This window comes from Sceloporus occidentalis, unplaced genomic scaffold (genome assembly GCF_023333645.1).
Source record: "Sceloporus occidentalis isolate IW3139 unplaced genomic scaffold, rSceOcc1.0.p SCAF_1, whole genome shotgun sequence".
In the NCBI taxonomy this organism is placed as follows: Eukaryota; Metazoa; Chordata; class Lepidosauria; order Squamata; family Phrynosomatidae; genus Sceloporus; species Sceloporus occidentalis.
Genome location: NW_028316981.1, coordinates 49,097,712 through 49,119,692, shown reverse-complemented (window position 1 = coordinate 49,119,692; position 21,981 = coordinate 49,097,712). Strand labels below are relative to the sequence as shown.

General features: G+C 44.2%; 1 pseudogene; it reads right to left on the bottom strand.

The window, feature by feature from the left end:
• Positions 1–10,179: 10,179 nt before the first annotated feature.
• Positions 10,180–20,603, bottom strand: LOC149321380 (uncharacterized; annotated as a pseudogene).
• Positions 20,604–21,981: the final 1,378 nt, after the last annotated feature.

The following is a 21,981-nucleotide window of genomic DNA, read 5'->3' as shown; positions in this document are numbered from 1 at the left end:
TGGAAATAAAAGTCCACAGAATATTAGCACTGAACCACTGCAAACTACATGTCCCACTCCCAAGCACAGTTAGCATTGGAAAGACAACAGGCAGTCCCTTGTGCCACTGCAAACTACATGTCCCACTCCCAAGCACAGTTGCCATTGGAAAGACAACAGGCAGTGCCTTGTGCCACTGCAAACTACATGTCCCACTCCCAAGCACGGTTACCATTGGAAAGACAACAGGCAGTCCCTTGTGCCACTGCAAACTACATGTCCCACTCCCAAGCACGGTTAGCATTGGAAAGACAACAGGCAGTCCCTTGTGCCACTGCAAACTACATGTCCCACTCCCAAGCACAGTTGCCATTGGAAAGACAACAGGCAGTCCCTTGTGCCACTGCAAACTACATGTCCCACTCCCAAGCACGGTTAGCATTGGAAAGACAACAGGCAGTCCCTTGTGCCACTGCAAACTACAAGTCCCACTCCCCAGCACGGTTAGCATTGGAAAGACAACAGGCAGTCCCTTGTGCCACTGCAAACTACAAGTCCCACTGCCAAGCATGGTTAGCACTGGAAAGACAACAGGCAGTCCCTTGTGCCACTGCAAACTACATGTCCCACTCCCCAGCACGGTTAGCATTGGAAAGACAACAGGCAGTCCCTTGTGCCACTACAAACTACATGTCCCACTCCCAAGCATGGTTAGCATTGGAAAGACAACAGGCAGTCCCTTGTGCCACTGCAAACTACATGTCCCACTTCCAAGCATGGTTAGCATTCAGGCTGGCTGGCCAATAGGGAAGACTGGAGCTGGGGCGGGCTGTCCAGCCATTGGCCAGGCAGCCTGAACAGGAAGAGTGCGTGGTCAGCCCTGCACATGGCCATGCAAGAGCACGCAGGGCAGCCCAAAGAGGACACCAGGAGGAAGCGCTGACAGGGCCAGGCGGCGCACGTGAAGGCCGCACCGCACCATCTCAGTGGTGGGCCAGCAGCAGCGACAGCTGCAGAGCGGCTGTGGTTGCTGCGGCTGTGGCGGCCGCAGCAACAGCGGCCAAGTCAACCCGGGGCAAACCCAGGCGAGGGCCAAAAGCAGGGCGGGACGTTCCCAACCCACCAAAAAACGGGATTGTCCTGCCTCCAGGCGGAATATGGCATCCCTAAATCTCCCACAGGTGCTGTTTGATTGCTGAGCATTTTAGATATAAACTCTCATGATTTCTGCATCTCTCCTGCCAACGATGCTCTACCAAGCTCGATACCACTAGGTCTGTATCTCCATCTGTGTCTATGTCAGGCTGTGGCTGCTGGGGGAGGAGGTCTCACCATCTGTCTTTGGCACCAGGAGGTCTCCCTGTCACTCTAATTCTCCATCTGAGTACTCCCTGTCAGTGTCAGAGTCTACACTGGGATCCTGAAGCAGGGCATGAGAAGCACACAGCTAGTGTTGTGACAAAGCAATGTTTTTCTTCTCTCCCATCTAGAACTATATGCGAATTTTTTAAAAAAAATATTCTTTTCAAAAGTCACACTTTCAAAAGGTTATTTTTTCTCTCCCTGTCGAGAAGTGGAATGAAAATAAAAGACAAGGGAGGTGAACATTACCTGGCATTTCAAAGTCAATTAGCATGTCAAAAAGAAATTTGGCAGAGGTTTAAAGAACATTCCTCTGCTAGAAAAAACCTGCAGGCACACAAAAATGAAAACAAAAACAACATTCTCAACAAATAGACTTTGGTTGCAGCCCAAACAAGAAATGGTAGAGTTGGGGGGATCCTCAAGGGCCATCCAGTCCCACCTTCTTCTGCTATGAAGAAATACATAGGAATACATAGCATCCTAGATGACATGTAGTCTAACCCCTGTTCAACATCAGGATGGCACTGCAGGATAAATTAACTAAAGCCTCATCTCCTTATTTACAGGAGAGGAGTCCCTGTTGCAATCTATCAAAATCAGATTACTAGACTTTGAATAATTTCCAGCTCCTTCCAAAGAGGAAAATCAATTGAAAGAAAATAAAGGGGAGGGAGAGGAAGTATGCAGGGATTCCAACAATGTTGGGAATTTGAAATGCAACAAAGGGAACAATAAAAGCCCCACGAGGCTCTAAATGTATGTACACACACATACATAAAGCCTGTATGTCAGTACATGCTGGTGTTTATAGTAGTACAGCTGACACACAGTCATTTTTTGCTTTTTGTTAATGGAACTTTATTGAGGTACAAATAGTCTGTTTTTAGGGGTGACTTGCTGTAATTATGTTATGATAGTAATTATGATAGTAATTACTCACCTAGTTCTGGACACTGACACTTGAAAAGACGATTCATTTACAAAACCCAGACACAACCCTCTAGACTTTCTTCATCTCACTCAAGCTCCTTTGGCAGGGCATTTGACCTACCTAACTGGTGGGGTGATGATGATGATAACAATAATATTTTGAAAAAATAATAATAATAGAGGTTTTATTTGTTGTCAAAAATATTTTATTCAAATATCATAAATAGCCTTCAAGGAAGTTGTAGATTTATTTCCTATACTGTTAATTCAGTCTTTGTCCACCAGTGAAACCAGGATGTTCTACACAGATTTCACAGGACGTTTCATGTTCACCCATCCCAGAGCTCCTTTGATTCAACAAGAAGCCTGCCTCCAGGATCCTTTGTATGGTCACACCTTCAGAAGAAGCGTCAGCTCTCTGGAAGAGAAACACAAACAAGCTAAGAGATGTGAGTCGTCAGCAACCATCCCCCAGCTTCATCCCAGACATAATTCACCCGCTTCTATCGGTGACTTCATCCCCAAGCTTCGGCCTGCCAACATCCACCGGCTTCAACCCACAAGTATCCACCGGTTCATCACATTCACTCTGCGTCTGGAAGGGAGCTTCCGCCACCTTCTGAACACGTGTCCCCAGTCACACCTGCACCCAGATTTGGACGGCTGAGCACTCACAGACACGCACGCATTCGCCTCGACCACATTCTCCGCCTCATATTCACACATCCACCAGCTTTCACATTCATTCTGTGTTTGGAAGGGAGCTTCCGCCACCTTCTGAGCACGTGTCCCCAGTCACGCCTGCACCTCTGCCAGAGCCTGAAGTGCATTCATTCGCCTCGACCACATCCACACATATATGAATGCTGGCTCCATTCATTCTCCTTTCACTCACAGACACGCCCCAGCTTCAACCCACAAATATCCACCAAGCTTCCGTCAACAGGTTTCTGCCGGGTCTGTCAGCCGACATCAGCCCAGTGTTAGGTCAAGGAACTCTGCCGGCTTCAGGTCCCTAGACTCAACACCTGCTTAGCAAGCCACTAAGGACTTGCCTTCTTATGATCATCTCCCTTCCATCTGCCAATTGGCCTCCTCTGCCTGCCATCCATCCTGCTCTGTGGGCTGGACTGCTCTGAAGCCTGCCAAGCAGGCAAGTAATCTTTAGCCTGCCTCTGTGATGTCACAAAGACCCAGAAACTTAACACAAGCCTCAGGGATTGGCTGAGCACTAGTGAGGTCATCAATCCCTCAGAATCAATAGTTTTACAATGTCTCTTTGATATGCAGCACAAATACAGATCCTAAAACATGAGGGGTGGCGTTGCCCAGTCTTATCCTCTGATTCAGCTAAAGTATTTCAGGCTACTTCTCTTGCAATGTGACTATTAGGTGACTGTTGTGAGGAGATGTGAATGCAAATCACAATGCCTACTCTGTTTTTAGGGGTGACTTGCTGTAATTATGTTATGATAGTAATTACTCACCTAGTCCTGGACCCAGTCATTGTCATGTCTTCACCGGCCTAGTATTCATTCAGGGAAACCTGCATTGCTAATCTTAGAATATATATGTGTACACACACGGCACTTCCCTTCAAAATAAATGCATATTTTATTTTGCCACAATCATTCCTACACCCTTCACCAATTTCTGTTCTGTAACCCTGAGCCACATGGGCTAGATCATCTCATAACCCAAGGCACTCACCTGCTATTTGTGTGATTCACTCCTGATTTATCCATAAAACCATTGAAATTGGCTAGGGGTCTATTTGAAATTGCTACATGAGTTATGAATGTTGTGATAATTTTCAGTGCTGTTATAAATCCAATGCTGGTGACTTTGGGAAGGGCCACAAGTAATTAATTAATTAAATTCCTCCATTCACTGCTGGTACCCTGAATGGATGGCTTGCTTCCTTGCTCACTTCATACATTTTAAATTCTGGAAAATAAAGCAACAAGTTGAATGCTATTCAAACCATATGATCAGCAGTTCCTCCCACATTGCCATCCCCTTTGCATTTTGTGTCATGACTTAATTAGTTTGTAAGCCTGAGCGCAGGGAATTGTTTTGCTATTCTATTATTTGTAAAGCGCTAAATAAATAAACAAATAATACAATGCCATAGTAAACATAAGAAGGACCTTGCATAGGACCAGTGGCCTATCTTGTCTTGCATTCTGCTCCCACAGTGGCAAAACAGCAGAAATTGAAGGGAATAATCATCTGCCACTGTTCTCCCCCCAAGAAATAGTATTCAGAAGCATGCTGACTCTGAGTCACCATGACTAGCATTCATTGGTAATCTGATACTCCATTAGTTCCCCACAGGAGAATTCCTAACTATTCTTAGGCGCGTTCCAGATGTGCCAATAGTACATGATCGGCACGCACCAGGGTTAAGAAAGGATGTCCTTTCCGGACGCCCTAACCCTAGTATGTGCCAAGTACATACAAAATGGCGGCACCCATTCTACATGGGCGCCACCATTTTGATGTAGCGGATGCTTAGTGTCCTCACATCGTGGCGTGGAAATGATGCCGCAAGTGCACCATTGGCGCCTTACGGTGTCATTACCACACCGCAGAAAGAAGCCACATGAAAAAATGAAAAAAGAAGACAGTGGTTTCACTCCTGTCAAAATACTGTATAAACAGTGAGGACTATATGGTTAATGTGGAGTTTGTTTTTGCCCTTTCCAGGGCTCAAAAAAGAGCCATTTTCTGCACCAAAAATGCTGTTTCCTCAGTAGAAAATGTTGTTTTCTGTAAACACACACTTAAAAAAACACCTTTGCAAGGCAGTGCTAGTGATGTGGTTTTCTGGAAAAAGTAACACTGAAAAATTATCCAGTGGGCTAAACAAGCTATCTGATTTAGCACATTTGATTTATTGGTTATATTTAAACACATTGAAAGCTTGATTGGAAATTGTTTTATTGGAATGAGTGTAATAATGTAAAGAGAATAGCATGTCTTTCCTTATATTTTAGTAAAAAAGACTATATCTTTTTTATTTATTATTATTATTATTAACTTTTATTTATAAAGTGCTGTAAATTTACACAGCGCTGTACATACAATCTTTTAGTTAGACGGTTTCCTGCCCTCAGGCTTACAATCTAAGAAGACACGACACAAAAGGAGAAGGGAGTGGTGGTGGGGAATGGGATCAGGTCCAGCAGTTCTTCTCCACCTCCGAGGCCTGGACCAAGGCAGATCGACTGGAGGAAGGGCTTGGCTTCTTAATGGATGGTTAAAAGGAGGCTTCCTGGGTCAGAGAGGGGCTCACCTCTGGGAATGCTTCTCTAAGTCTTTAATTCAGTTTTGAAACTGTGTAGAGAAGTGATGAGGTGTGCATGTGGGGGAAGAAGGTTCCAGGAGTAAGGGACAGTAAGCGAGAAGGGACGAATTCGTGAGGGGGCAGTGGTAGTCCTACACTGTGACAGGAGACCTTGACTACAAGAGCGGAGGGTGCGAGTAGGAATGTAAGGAGAAAGAAGGTCAGATAAGTAAGGAGGGGCCAATCCATGGAGGGCTTTGAAAGTCAATAATAAAAGCTTGTACCGGATGCGGAAGAGGAAGGGGAGCCAATGAAGGGAGGATAAAAGAGGTGAAACATGGTCAAAGCGGCGAGCGGATGTGACAATACGGGCAGCTAAATGCTGGACAGAGATTAAAGGATGGAGGTGTGAAAGAGGAAGTCCTGTCAGAAGGAGGTTACAATAATCTAGTCGCAAAACCACTAGGGCATGGACTAGAGTCTTGGAAGTAGAGGCTGAGAGGAATGGACGGATCTTGGTAATGTTGTAGAGAAAGAATCTACAGGCCTTGGCGGTGGCCTGGATCTGGGGAATAAATGACAGAGAAGAGTAAAAAATGAAGCCAAGACTGCGGGCTTGATGAACCAGTTGAATAGAAGTGTCGTCAACAGAAACAGAAAAGGAATAGTGAAGGGTGGGTTTAGGTGGAAAGACAAGAAGCTCAGTCTTAGACATGTTGAACTTCAAGCGCCAAAGCCGCATCCACTGAGAGATGGCAGTCAGACAAGAAGAAACTTGCTGTTCAAGCCTTGGAGAAAGGTCAGGGGTGGAGAGATACAGCTGAGTGTCGTCAGCGTACAGATGATAGGAGAAACCAAAAGAACTGATGAGTTTACCTAGGGACAGTGTGTATAGAGAGAACAGACGGGGACCCAAGACAGAGCCCTGGGGAACTCCAACAGATAGGGGAACAGAGGACGAAGTCTGACCACCCGTGACCACTGCAAAAGATCTGTCTGACAAGTAAGATTTAAACCAGTCGAGAGCAGAGCCGGAGAACCCAAGGTCAGAAAGTAAATCAACCAGGAGACAGTGATCAACAGTGTCAAAGGCCGCAGACGAATCAAGAAGAATGAGAATAGAGTAGAGGCCGTTTGTCTTGGCCTGCAAGAGATCGTTTGAGATCTTGGTGAGGGCTGTTTCTGTAGAGTGCCGTGTGCGGAAGCCAGACTAGAAAGGGTCTAGGATGGAGTTGGCTTCAAGAAACTTACTACAGCGAGAATAAACGACCCATTCTAGGACCTTAGAAAGAAAAGGAAGAAGAGAAATTGGACGATAGCTAGACAAAGAAGAGGGGTCGAGAGAGGGTTTCTTCAGAATTGGGGAAACGAGAGCATGTTTGAAGTCAGAAGGGAAGGAACCCATAGAGAGAGAGAGATTAAAGATATAGAGGAGCGAGGGCAGAAGAGAAGGGGCTATAGAGATTAGGAGACGGGAGGGAATAGGATCAAGAGAACAGGTAGTAGGTTTGGAAGAATTTAGCAGCATAGAGAGTTCATCCAGAGAAACAGGGGGAAACCCAGAGAGTTTATTAGTAGAAGGTACCAGGAGGTTAGTGGTAAGGGGCAAGTCGGGAGGAGCTATTTCAGATCGAATAGTAGTGACTTTAGTGATGAAGTAGTTGGCAAAGTCAGTGGGGGAAAATGATGAGAAGACAGGGGGAGAGGAAGGTTTTAGTAGTGTATTGAAGCAGGAGAACAAACGCTGCGATCGCCTCTCATTAGCGCAGATCAGCGATTTAAAATAGTTCTGTTTTGCCATAGACAGAGCACGTGAAAAAGATAAAAGGATGAATTTATCATGAATGAAATCGGCCGGTTTCCTAGACTTTTTCCAAAGACGTTCGGCCGCTCTAGAGCAAGACCGGAGGAACCTGATAGTGAGAGTGAGCCAGGGCTGAGGCCTAGTCTTAGGGGAAGACATGCGTACAGATACAGGCGCAAAGCTGTCGAGAGTTGAAGAAAGAGTGGAATTAAATAAAGACATTGCTGAATCAGCAGAGTCCCCAAGATCAAGAGAAGAGAGAGATGAATTCAAAGTCTTACTGAGATGGTCAGAGTTAACAGACTGAAGGTTGCGGAAATGGCGCTGGACAGTACGACGAGGAGGTGGGATATAAGTAAGAGTAAAAGAAATTAAATGGTGGTCAGACAATGGAAAATCAGATGCCAGGTAGTCGGAAATGACACATTTAGCTGCAAGAATAAGGTCGAGACAGTGACCAGAGGAATGGGTTGAGGAGTTAGAATGAGGCTGAAGGCCAAAAGAAGCAAACAGGGAGCTAAGGCGAGATGAAGAAGGATTGTTGGGATTGTCAAGGTGAATATTGAAGTCACCTAGGATCAGAGAAGGGACTTCATCAGATAGAAAAAATGTCAGCCAAGATTCAAAGTCAGATAGGAACTGGGTAGCAAAACTTTAAAAAGACATATACCCCCTCCACCCAAAAAAGCTTACCCATATGCCTATGTAGTTATCTTTTTAACTTGTTTTTCTTGAAGGATAGCTGGAGTCTGGTTTGATCCATTGGGGATCCTCAAGTTAAATGCCCTATCGGGGTAATACAGGGCACCCCAAATCCCATATTGGTGCAAGCACCATCCACACTCCTATCAGACCAACTCATCAAGCATTTGGTATGTAAACAGCAGTCAGGCCTTTCATACCAAAAGCTAACCAGAGGTCTGTCTGCTGTAATGCAGTAGGCATGGTGCTGATTTTCCTCCTTTCTGCCCAGCTGGGCTGATGCCAAAGAGTAATGTACAGTTCAGTGGCCTTATTTAGGTTTCCTTCATGTGTCCCATATTGTTCTGCGGAAAATTTGCCAACCTAGATGGAAGAGAAAACATTGCTTGTTTAGTTTTTTATGTGTACCTTCAAGTCATTTCTAGCATATGATTACCTTCAGGCAAATCTATCACAGGGATTTCTGGGGCTGAGTGTGTGTGACTTGCCCAAGGTCACCCAGTGGGTTTTCATGGCTGAACTGGGAACAGAGCCCTGATTTCCAGAGTTGCAGTCCAATGTTCAAACCACTACATCAGACTGGCTCTCTTTTGCTTGTCTGAAGGGCTCTATGTTCAAGGAGAGCACTCTGGCATTTCCCTGCCCCACAGAGCACTTGAATCATAGAACCATAGAGTTGGAAGAGACCACAAGGTCTATCCAGTCTAACCCACTGGCATGTAGGAACACACTATCTAAGCAATCCATAAAGATGATAATCCAGCCTCTGTTTAAAAATGGGCAAAGGAGACTCCAAGGTAGTGTGTTCCATTGTCTAACAGATCTTACCATCAGAAAGTTTGTCCTAAAGTTTAGGTAGAATCTCTTTTCCTGCTGCTTGAATCCATTGCTCTGTGTCCTTGTCTCTGAATCAGCAAAAAAATGGGTTGCTCCATCCTCAATATGACATTAAAATATGGCTATCATGTCACCTCTTAACTTTACCTTCTCCAGGCTAAACATAACCAGCTCTCTAAGCTGCTCCTCATAGGTCATGGTTTCACCTTTCACCATTTTGGTTGCCCTCCTCTGGACACACACTAGCTTCTCCACATCCTTCTTGAATTGTGGTGCCCAGAACTGGACGCAGTATTCCAGGTGAGGTCTGACCAAATCAGAACAAAAGACAACAGGGCTGTGTTCTTGCAGAGTCAGTTCCTGCTGCTGAATTGTGGCAGCAGTGATTCTGACTAGTTGAGAGAATATCTCTGTGCCCTTACATAGCAGGACAGTGTTCTCCTTGGCTACACAAACATACCTGGAAATTAGCCCATCTGGGGGGAAATGAACTTACTGCCAGGTAGATGCTTATAATGTACTGTAACTGTTGCAAGTCAGACCAAACACAAATATAAATTCTCTGATGCTTTCAACTTTTGATCTTATGTAACAATATCTTAATGGAGGATGCAGATCTAGAGGGATTGGGAAATGGAACATTATCTACTGAATTTTTATTCAAGAGAGGCAGCTGTGTTAGGAGCAGAAGGGAGTTAGCTGAAAATTAAAATTAAGTGCCTTTACTGGGTGAGTGTATCAGTCGTAAATATTATGTATTCAAAAGTCACCAGAGTCATCTTAACAGGGTGCGCTCTTTTCTCTTCAAATAAGGCATTCCAGTCATTAAATAACGAGACCAGACACAGAGAACTGGGTTATAAAATGGGCAACTTTATTAAAATTCAGCCTATTTATTTCTTGAGAACGGCAAACCCAGGGGGGAGAACCTTGTGTAGGAACAGCTGGCGGATGGTCTGCTCCAAGACCAATTCCCCAGGTTCCTAAAAGGGCGAAAACACCTGAGCCCCAAGCGCAATCCATAATTTGGGTTGCCCCTGGCCGGCCTTCATCCAGAAGGCCAACCCAAGACTTCCCCACTTAACTCTCAAGACTTAAGTGAGGGTTTGAATCTCAAGCCTGCCCCAAGGCAAGTCTCTTTCCCTTCGTATTTAGCCTCAAGACGTAAACCTCCGTTCCAGAGACCCACCTTCACTCTTTAGAAGGGTGCCGAGGTGCTCACCAAACCGACTATCTCCCCCCGCCTATGCCACAGATAAGGGGCAAGTATAACTTAGCCCCTATCCCCCACAAGGCTTGCCAAGCAGGCCACCACCCCAGCTTGCAGGTCTCCAAGAAATATCTGGTTCCCCACCTCAGAAAGGTGAACGCCATCAGCTCAGTAGAGTTCAGGCCTCAGCAACACGACATCGTCGTGTACCAAAGAAAAACCTAGTCCTCCGTTTATCGCCTTGCGAATTTCGTTGTTGACCCGTCTGCAGGCCCTATTAAGGATGCGTACCTCACAACCACATCTCCAAACTTGGCGTGGCAACATTGCCGAACATATTAACTTAATAAAAGGCCATCTCTCTCGAATGAGACGCATTGTCGCATATAGCCTGAAGAACCAGGGCTTTGCCTTTCACAAAACCCAAATCATTGCCGCCCAAATGTATAACCAGAACATGAGGGGGCAGACACTGGCTTTCGCCAAACAACAGCTGCAGGAGCCCATGCCACCGCAGGCCATGTTTACCTCTCCACTCAACGATAGCCTTATCTGACAGCCCCAGCTGGCTTCCGAAATGGCTCCTCCTGGCTTGGCGGGCCACCCAGAACACCATGCTGTGTCCGCAGATCAAACTGCAAACTGCATCTGAAACAAAACAACAACAGATTTATTGAGTCAGAGGTCTCACATATGATCGATAAGCTTTGCTCTCCATCAACCAATCTTTTGAATGTCATCAGAAGACATGTCCAATGCCGCTGCAGTGGATGCCGCACCTATGTGGAAAGAGTGGGTGGCAAACTTGACTCCCTGAAGTCCTAAAATATTCAAAGCTTTGGATGTAACAGACCAAAATTGAAATTTGGTAAGAGAGCCATCTGAATGGCAGAATAAAGTACCAGGCGAAGGATCCCTAATGATCAGGAAGGACTGCATTGTACTAACAGGGCAAAGTAATTTATCAGTGCAAGTCAATCACTTGATTTGCCTACCCTTGGACAACTGATCGGTCTTGGAAGATCATATATAAAGAAGGACTGAATTATCATGGAGCTCAACATCTCGATATAATAGAGCCTTATTGGTCTGATCATTTTTAGAAGCTAGAACAAGCTCGCTTAATCTTAAAGCTCCATAGAAGGCCGTTAAGGCTGCAGCATGGAATAGCACAGCTTCATATGGAGAATGACATAGGGAAGGCCAGGTTGAAAGGAGTGTGTGGCAAATCCGACTCCCTTAAGGCATAAACAATCTAACATTATTGCTGTAACTGACCAAAACTTGAACCTGGTGATTGGTAGCCAATCCAAATGTCATAACAAAGGGCCAGGGGCATGACCTTTAACTTGTAGGAATTTGTCTAAGACTCTAACAGGACAGAGCAATTTATCACTGTATGATAGCAGTTGCAGCTCCCTGCCATTTTTGAATGATCTGATTTGGAGGAATGGATAAAAAGGAGGACAGACTGCTTGGATAGAGTAACATCTTGAAATAACAGGGCCTTATTGGCGAGATCTTGCCTTGAAGCTACCACTAGTTTGCTTATCCTCAGCACGCCAAAAAAGGCAGTTAGTGTGGCTGCCTGGAAAAGCATCACCTCATAAGAGGAAGTGGATAGAGATAGCCAAATAGAGCTGAGACCCTTTAAAATATTGGGTGACAGAAGCTTGTGTGGGTCCCTAGTTCTTATAGCTTCCCTGTACCATCCTTCCAGTAGCTTGTTTATCCTAAAATCACTTGAAGTATCATGGATGTCCTGAGTCTTTAAGCAAAAGGCTATAGCCGAAAGCCTATCCTGTCCAGACAAAACTGTTCAACCTTTATCATTTAAGGACACACAAAACTGTAAGAAATGTATAACAGACACAGGGTACCGGTCAGCCAACCCTGAGCATCTTCGGACTGTCATAAATTCATTGGCCATCCAGACATAGCTTTTCTTTGACGCAGGCATCAATGACAATCCGAAAACCCGAACTACTTTTCTGTGTCAGTTGGCATCAGGTGCAGAGAATCTGCCACCTCTGGAGCTAGTTGCTTGAAAAGCTCCATCTGCATACAGGAAATAGAATCAGGAATCTCATTATCAATTCCAGGGAGGCTGCAAAGAGAATGTTATGTGACAAGCAATGCAATGTACACATTAATCTCATAACCCTATGTGATCTAGAGGTCACAAACGTCATGTTGTCACACCAGAGATGGCCAACAAACGTACAACAACTAAAATGGGGAACAATTGCAAGAATGTTAAGTCTAAAGTAATATCTGATTCTAACTATTACACAGGCCACCTGTGGGCATATCATATATTCCAAAAGTGGACTCCAAAGCCTATTGAACCTGCATTATCAGAAAATATGTAGCTCGACATCTAGCTTCTTAATCTCTCTCTAAATGGTTATACTATTGAACTTATCTAAGAATATAGACCAAATATGTAGATCATGGCGGATAGTTTGCATCAACCTTGTCCTATGGTAAAAGTGTGAAATCCCACCAATGGCATGACATCTTAAGAAGGCCCTGCCTGGGCCACAACCCTAAAGTCGAAATTCAAGTGGCCAATGAGCTCTTGAAATTCCCTTATTGTTGCAGAGGCCGGGAAGGAGCATGGGGAGCCACCACAATCGCGGGCTGCCTCCCCCCTCCTTCCCGGCCTCTGGGGAGGCTGAGTCCTCCACAGAGGCCAAGAAGGAGCGTGGTTTCGCTGTCCTCCATTTTAAAAAATGTGTCCTACATTTGAAAATGTTATCCTACATTTGTCCTACATTTGTCCTGGAGGTCCTGGAGGTCCTGACTTATGGCAACCCTAATATTGCACCATAGTTACCAAGTAAGTTTTCTCATACTGTTTTTATTAGTCCAGAGCAACACTCCAAAGCATTGCTGACCAACTCATTAAATAAGGAGACCAGACACAGAGAACTGGACAACATTCATCAGGATACCTTGGTGGTCCTCTGCTTTGACATCCTTCCTCTCAGTAGATTTTCCTCAGTGTGGTTGGCCTACCTGTATGAAAGTTTGGTCAACATCACCACAACAGCCTGCGCTTGTAAGCTTGTGTGCCTACAACGGGGCTCTAACATTTTAATACATTACAGAGTCACATCTGATAAAACTGAGCTCTCATGCTGTCAAACATCAGATTGAGTATTTCCTGCTTTAATTTGCTGCTTTGAGGAAAAGTTTAATACTTCAGACCTCTCTTGCAGGAAGCTGGGTCCTGTCCAACATTCCCCATACTGTCAAGTTTAGACTCTGTTGAGAGGCAGCTCCCAATCACAATCAAGAAACTTAAAGCACCAAGCAAGGCAAACAGATGGGCGTCCTTCAATTGGCATCCAAGACTTCACGTTGCTGGATTGTGCCTTAGGTTTTTCGCTCACAGCTTTTGGTTTCTCTTCCTTAGCATCTGTTGAAAAGATTGAGAATAGGAAGCACAGAGAGAGGAGTGCAACACAGATGAATCATTTACTTTTGTTTACAACAGAAGCAGCACCATATGAGGCTATTTAATCTCACCCACCCACCCACCCACCCGCCACTTTTTAGCCAGTAGGCCTAATTTGTCTATCAAAACCATAAAACACTGACACAAAGCTAGACTGGCCTCCAGCAGTTTAGCTGTGTTGTTTTTCTTCCAGAAATGAGGAGGCAAATAGGCTATCAGAGCTGGAATAGCCAAATCCCAATCTCTGAATAATTCAGTACTGGAGCCTGATGAAAGGCCAAAGAACAGAGTTGCAACACTATCGGTTATACCTCCCAAGAAGGATGGGAAGGATAGGTTCATGGGATAAGAATGCTTCAGTCAGAATCTAATCTTCTCCCTGGTTGAGTACTGGCCAATAACATGTTTTATTGGCTGTGACTGATTTAACATTTTTGTCCATTTCTGGAATAGAGAGTTCTGTGGTGCTCTATCAAGCTCCAATTAGATTTCTCTGGTGCCCTATAACCTCTCAGTTAGACTACTGAAGTCTGCTTTATGTAGGCATTCTGCTACAAGTTGTGCAAAACTTGCAGCTGGTCAGCAATGCCACAGCAGCCCAACTAATTTCTAGTGTTGCTGTTGTTATGTTGACTCTAGTTCACAGTGATCATATCCTAGGGGATTTTTTCCCCCTTTGGCAAGATTTATTCTGAGGAGGTTTGCATTTCCTTGCTCTTAGGATGAAAGAGTATGACTTTCCCAAGGCCCATCCACTAGGTTTCCATGGCTGAGCAGGGATTCAAACTCTAATCTGCTGGAGTCCTACTACAACACTCAAACCAGTACACCACACTGGCTCTCAGATTTGTGGAGTCAGCTATGAGGATTAGGGCTGCACCTGCCCTGCAGAAATAATCCTGATTGACACCACTTTAACTGCTATGGCCCCATGGTATGTAATTCTGGAAATTGTAGTTTGTTGTGGCACAAGAGCTCTCTGACAGAGAAGGCTAAGTATCTCACAAAATTACAAATCCCAGAATTATGTAGCATGCTGTGACAGTTAAAGGGTTATTTCTGCAGTGCATATGCAGCCTAGATCATACCAATCTCCACCACTTAGAAGAAGTTTGTTTCAGGTAGTCCATTTGATGACTTTCATATCAGTGAGGCTTTAAATCTGCTCTGGGTTTTACTCTGAAATTTAAATGAGTTATCCAACCCTGTTTCCCAAAACAGTTCAACACCCTGAATAGCTTCTTGAAAGTCTGGATTAAAACACAGAATGGGTTCACCATCCCCACTGGCATGACAGCAACTAGCTACTATTGCACTCAAGCATAAATTCAAAGTGCTGGTGCATAAAGTACTGCTGAAGCTCTTTATGGCATCGTGTCAGATATCTGTATGAGCTTCTTTCCCCATATGTATCATCTCACTTGTTAAGATCTTTCACAGAAAATTCCTCAGTTCCATCTTTTATCTGACAAAGAAGGCTTTGAAAGAAGCACCCTTAAGTGGACTTCAAAGATTCAAAGTGGACTTCTGACAAATATTCTGTTCATTTTCCTGTTTGGTTATACTTGTTTTCTGTAGTTGATTTTCCACTTATCATCTCTTTCAGATAGCTCCTTCAGAGAGCTAATGTATTACCAGAGTTGCTCAGACATATGTCTCTCCAAGCCTGGTTGCAAACTATTTCTCCATACATGCCCAGAGAAATGTGCTTTTCTCGAACATAAATTACTTAGGGAAATGTAGATAAAGCATGCCAAGGCAATGTTTCCTGATCAGGTTCTTTCCAGATATATTGGACTGCAGCTACCAGAATCCCTATAGTCCAAAAATATCTGGGGGCGCTGGGGGAGACTGCACTAGGGTAACCATCTCCCTTTGCAGTTCTAGCTTTTTTTGCTGGAGGCACTTGTATAGGGTAAAACCCCACCGCAAGTAAACAAACTTCATCTATAGGATCAAGCAGTGGTTGTAAGGAGTCCATCACACAGGGGAAATCCCATGCAGAAACCAGATTTAAAAGCTAGGGAAAAACCCACAAAAGCGGATTGATTTTCACGCACGTTGTTGTTAAACCTATGTTAACCTGAACAGAAAATAAACAAAAGTCGCTCCTTTTTACTTTTGGGATTTTTCGAAAGTAAAAAGGAGTGGCTTTTGTCTACTTTCTGTCCACTTTATGTTCACACAAGTTTAAAAATGACATCCTGCTTTTGCAGTGTTTTTCTAATTTAAACCCCCGTTTCTGCACGGGATTTCCCCCGTGTGATAAACTCCTAAGAGTGAAAAACAACCCAACCAAAACAAAGAATGTATTCAAAGGTCTAGCAAACAATTACTAATGATTGGCAGGCTGTAAATCCAGGGACTTGTACAACCATTTTGGGTCTTCTTCAGGGGCAATTTCAGTTTTTTAAAACTTAATGTATTCAAGTCATACATAGGTGCTTTCCAAACAAACCATACTGAGGTTTGTTTGCTGCATATTGAGGAATACAGTTACAGAAGAGAATGATTTGTCTAATCAGCATGTTTTCCAAATATAAAGGAACACAAAGTAAGTAGTGTTGGGTCATACAACCAAGACAGCAGAGCAACTACAAAAAGTACCCACAGGAGCAACAGAGACGAGAGATGAGCTATCTAGAAATGAAGCTTCATTGAGAAAATATAACAAAGACAAATTGTATTGCAAAGTAGTGAGAAGAAATGGGAAGGGAGAACAGGACTCCTAGGAACTTTTGGACAAAAGTGAGGGGTCCTGACAAGGGCAAATGAGATTTCTTTAGGAGAAGAAGGAACTTGGGGAGGTTCATGAACATCAGAGTGAAATTAGGAACAGATCAAAATAGTATATTGGTATGTAGAGAAATCTAAGTGGGGTGGTACTGCTACATGATAAACAAAATGTTCCAATATTTTCATTTTGTGAGCCTGGACTACATCACTGCCTACATCTATCAATGTGCAAACAGATTTTTCCAGCAGAGTACCATCCACAATTTCCTGAGGATGAATCCACTTCCAGAAAGGTTGGCCAGAATTTCCTACTACTTAGGAAAACAAAAATTACAGATTTATCAGCTATGTATTATGTGGGTCCTGCAATCATCCTTTGAAGTGAAAGCAAACCTAAGGCATTTACCCTCATTTTGCAATATGGGTGGCAACTTGACAGCATGGAAGAGATGCCTTCTGTTGTCTGCAGTCAAAACTTACAGACATTCTGGAAAGTTAATGCCAAAATTATTGGTCTGAGGATAAATTTCAAACTAGAACAATGGATAGGGATGAACTCTGAAGGAGTCCAACATTTGGAGCTTGCTAAATGAGTCAGCACCCTGAGAATCTCCCCCTTTTATAATAGCAAGTTTTAGTCCTTAATTAATATTTTTATTTTATTTTATTTATATCCCACCTTTCTCCCAATATAAGGGCTCAAGGCAGCCAACAGCAAATTTAAACCAGTACAATATACCGTGGGACCTTGGTATCCATGGAGGATCTGTTCAACCCTTCTGCGGATACCAAACGCCACAGGACCTCAAGTCCAATTGTCACCAATGGTGGTGCATGCTCACAGCCATGCCACCATTAGGGACAGCCCCCATTGTCCCCAGTGGCAACATGTGCATGAAGACGTGCCGCCAGTAGGGACAACGGGGACTTGCCATCCACAGATGCTTAAATCCACGGATGGCAAGCCCGTGGGTAACAAGGCCCCACTGTAAAAACAATACAAAAACATAATAAAGTATAAAATTTTAAAAACAATTAAACAATATTAAAATCTAAAACAATTATCCATTAATATAGTAAAGTGTATTTTAAAAACTATATACAGACCTTACTCTGACTTGCACAGCTTTTTTTTTATAAATTTTATTGCATTAAAAAAAACAATTTACATACCATACAAACCGTAAATTACACATAATACACACGTACAGTACAAATGATACAAATATTTATACATATATCCCTAAATAACAAACAGTACACTTGTTTCTTAGACAACAATTTAAAATCAAACAACAATTAACATAAAAATTGACTTCCTGGAGTTTACCAATACACTCATTCTTATCAGTTTGAAGGTATTTAAAGATAATTTTTCTACTACTTTTTTTGATTAATAAAGGAATTAGCTTTTGCTTTTACATCAGGTTAACATATAAATTTATACAAACTGAAACTCTGCCCTGAAACATATCTACAGGTATATATAATATGATAATGCAATAAAAATTAAATCCCAATTATTATTTTTAAATTATATATATAAATGCATAACATTGTATAGTTTAATCCAAATTTCTTCCGTTTCCTTGTACGGTTGATAGATCTTCTAGTATAAAGTAAAGAAACATAGAATTAATATCAAGAGCATAGATAATAACCTTTATGATGAAATTCTAAATCGCATTAGACTATGTCACATTTAATATTTTTCTTCTTTTCTGGGAACTCAAGGAAAGGATTCCAAATTTTCCTACACTTTTCCCATGAATCTCCATGCACCAAACAGGTAAGTTTATCCATTTCTATTAAGTCTAATACCTTTAATATCCACTGATTACAGTCAATTTTCTCTTGATTTTTCCAGTTTGCTGCAAAAATTAATCTAGCTGCTATTATTAAATGAAATAATAATCTCCCATACTTTTTGTCTAAACTATCATCTAGTATCATACCCAAAAGGTAGATTTCTGGTTCTTACTTAAATTTACGATCCGATATTAATTGAATCCATTGGTGTATCTGTTTCCAGAATTCTTTTGCATAAACACAATTCCACCAAAGATGGAACAAGGAGCCAGGCGCTTTTCTACAATTCCAGCAATTTGAGTCAGCACCTTTGTATATTTTTGCCAATTTCGTAGGGGTCAAGTACCAGCGAAATTGCATCTTTTCTCTTAGGGTATAGCTAGTTGTACACTTAATTCTTGTTCTCCAGTTTTTCTCCCATTGGGCTAGAGGCAGTGTGTGTTGAAAATCCTGGGCCCATTTAGACATCGCAACTTTAATGTGTTCTTCTTCCATCTCTTGGGCCAGTAATAGTTTATAAAATTTAGCTATTTTTTAGGTTTATTCAACAAAAGAATGTCATCTAGTTCAGTTTTACCAATGTCCAAACCCGGATGGGTTTTATCTAAACAAAATCTTTCTTTTATTTGCCTATAGGTGAACCAGCCTATATTCAACCCTTCTTTAGTTAGTATTTCCAGAGTTTTCAAGATTATATTGTTTATTGATTTATCTATTGTCAAAAGGTGGTGGTAGTTAGCCCAACCTTTTGGTATGAGATCATAATTTAAATGGAATGCTTCAATAATTGAAACCCAGAGAGGGATTTTAGGGAATAGTCTAGGTTTGAGTTTTTGCCAAGTTGTTATTAAGGCTTTTCTTATACAATGATTTTTAAAGTCCTGATTTGCTTTTAATTTCTCATAAAAAAGATAAGCGTGCCAGCCGAAGACGTTGTTGTATCCTTCCAATTGTAATAAGGGCTTATTATCAAGTGTATACCAGTCTCGTAGCCATTCTAAACAGCACATGAAAAAATAGAGTTTTAGATTGGGAATTGCCAGGCCTCCATTCTCACCGCTATACTGCATTTCTTTAAATCTAACTCTTGCCTTTTTCCCTCCCCAGATGAATTTAGATAGGTCCTTATGCCAGATTTTAAAGGGTTTTTCATTGGTTAGAATAGGGATGTTTTGAAACAGATAAAGAATATGAGGTAGAATGTTCATTTTTATCGTGGCCGTTGCACAGCATTTAAAAGCCCAATCCTCATCAGTTTAAAAAGCTTGTTGGCACAAAAATGTCTTTACCTGCCACCAAAAGGAGACCAAGGATGGAGACATCCTGGCCTCCCTAAGGAGTCCATTCCAGAGCCTGGGAGCAGCTTCTGAAAAAGGTACTTTTCCTTAAGGGAGTTTATCACACAGCTTTTAAAATCGAGTTACTGCTCCCAAACTGAATTCTAATTTGGGCTCCATCCAGATCCTATCACATGGATTTTTGCCACGACACCGCAGGGTGGGTGCAGCCCATGTAACTTCTGGGTAGAATCCAAGTTAATCCAGTTTCTTTTCAAATCTGGGAGTTTCTCGGCTTTACAAATTCTATCCGGAAGTTACATGGACTGCATTCACCTAGTGGTGTTGATAGCAAAAATCCATGTGATAGGATCTGAATGCAGCCCAAATTAGAATTCAATTTGGGAGTAGTAAGTCGATTTTAAAAACTGTGCGATAAGCCCCATTGTTTCCACCAAACAAGCCTGAGAGACAGAGAGAAGGGCCTCTCCAGACAATCTTACAACCTCATCTCCGATCATGCTGGTCGGGGTGGGTGGCTATTGTAGTCCAATACATCTAAATGGAGCATTATTATTACTGTTGTTGTTGTTATTATTATTATCATCATCATAATCATCCCAAAATTGGTACTCAGAGTGTCTTACAATTTAAAAGAATAATACTATCAAAAACATACAAAAGTGAACATTAAAATACAATTAAACTATTATAATATTAAAACAGATCACTTATAAAAAATAAAATAGTTAAAAACATAAAAGCACTTAAAAACAGTGTACAGTGGGCCCTTAGTATACGTGGGGGATCCTTTCCGGACCCCCCCTGTGTATACCAAAATCCGCGTATGCTCAAGTCCCTATTGTTCCCAATGGCCGCGCGCGTGCACGCGCGCGGCCATTGGGAACAAAAGCTCCCTGGCCTCCCCTCCCCTCCTCCCTTCCCTCCTCCCTGCCTCCCTCCCCTCCCTCTTACTTACCTTGAAGGCCTCCGTTTGCCGCCACCACCGCCGCAGGAAAAGCCAGGTGGCAGAGGCAGCGGCAGCAGAGACCAAGCCCTGGCCTCCTCGCCCCCGCCGTAGAAGGGCGCGATGGCAGTGCTGGAGGCCTCTTGGCCCCGAACAGCACCGCCACCGGACCTTTCCTGCAGCGGCGGTGAGGAAGCACTGCCGCCGCACTGGAGGCCTTCAAGGCCTCCAGCATCCGGCCTCTGCCGCCGCAGAAGGGCTGGATACCGGTGTTGGAGGCCAAAAGGCCCCAGCACCAATACCCGTCCCTTCCACAGCCACGGAGGCCCCAAGGAGGCCAGGTGACGGTGCCGGAGGCCTTGAAGGCCTCTGGCACTGTTGCCCTCCGCGCCTCCTCTTCCAAAAAAGGCGCGGAGGTGGGGAAGAGGAGGCGCAGCGGGCAACAGCGCCAGAGGCCTTCAAGGCCTCCTGCACCAGCATCCGGCTTCCGCCGCCACGGAAGGGCCGGATAGAGGTGTTGGAGGCCTAGAGGCTCCAGCACCGATACCTGGCCCTTCCGTGGCCACGGAGGCCTGGAGGAAGCCGGGTGATGGTGCCGGAGGCCTTGAAGCCCTCTGGCGCTGCTTCCCTCCACACCTCCTCTTCGCTTTTCCTTGCGAAGAGGAGGTGCAGAGGGCAACAGCGCCAGAGGCAAGGCCTCCGGCACCATCACCCAGCCTCCTTGCCGCCGCGGAAGGGGCGGGTGTCTGTGCTGGGGGCCTCTTGGCCTCCAGCACTGGTATCCGCCCCTTCCGCAGCGGCAGAGGCCTGGAGGAGGCCGGATGCCGGCGCGGGAGGCCTTGAAGGCCTCCGGCGCGGCAGCCCTGCTTCCTCGCCGCTGCCGTGGGAAAGGCCCGGTGGCGGTGCTGTTGGGGGCCAAGAGGCCTCCAGCACCGCCATCACGCCCTTTCACGGCGGCGGCGAGGAAGCCGAGGCTTGGCCTCTGCCGCCGCCGCTGCCACCCGGCTTCCCCCACAGCGGCGGCGGCGGAGGCCAAACCACTGCGCCGAGAGAGTAAAGGTAAGTAAGGGGAAGGGAGGGAGGCAGGGAGGAAAGGGAGAAGGGAAGTGAGGGAGGGGAGGGAGGAGAAGGAAATTGTTTCCAATGGCAGCGCGCGTGCACGCACGCCGCCATTGGGGACAATTTCCCGATTTGCCATCCGCAGATGCTCAAATCCGTGGATGGCAAATCCGAGTATAAGGAGGGCCGACTCTACTTTAAAACAATACACCACACCCCAGCCTGTTCTTTAAAGACTTTCTGTTTTAAAAGCCTGTCTGAATAACAATGTTTTAGCCTGCCAATGGAAGGACAAGAAGGAAAGGGACATTCTAGCCTCCCTGGGAAGAGAGTTCCAGAGTCTGGGGGCAGCCACCAACAAGGCCCTCTCTTGTGTCCCTGCCAGCTGTGGTTGTGATTGCGGTGGGACTGAGGGAAGAGCCTCTCCTGAGGATCTGAGAGTCTGGGCCAATTTGTACAGGGATAGACAGTATGTCAAATACTCTGGATCTGAACTATATAGGGCTTTATAGGTTATAACCAGCATATTAGGAAAGACTGGTACTGACTATTAC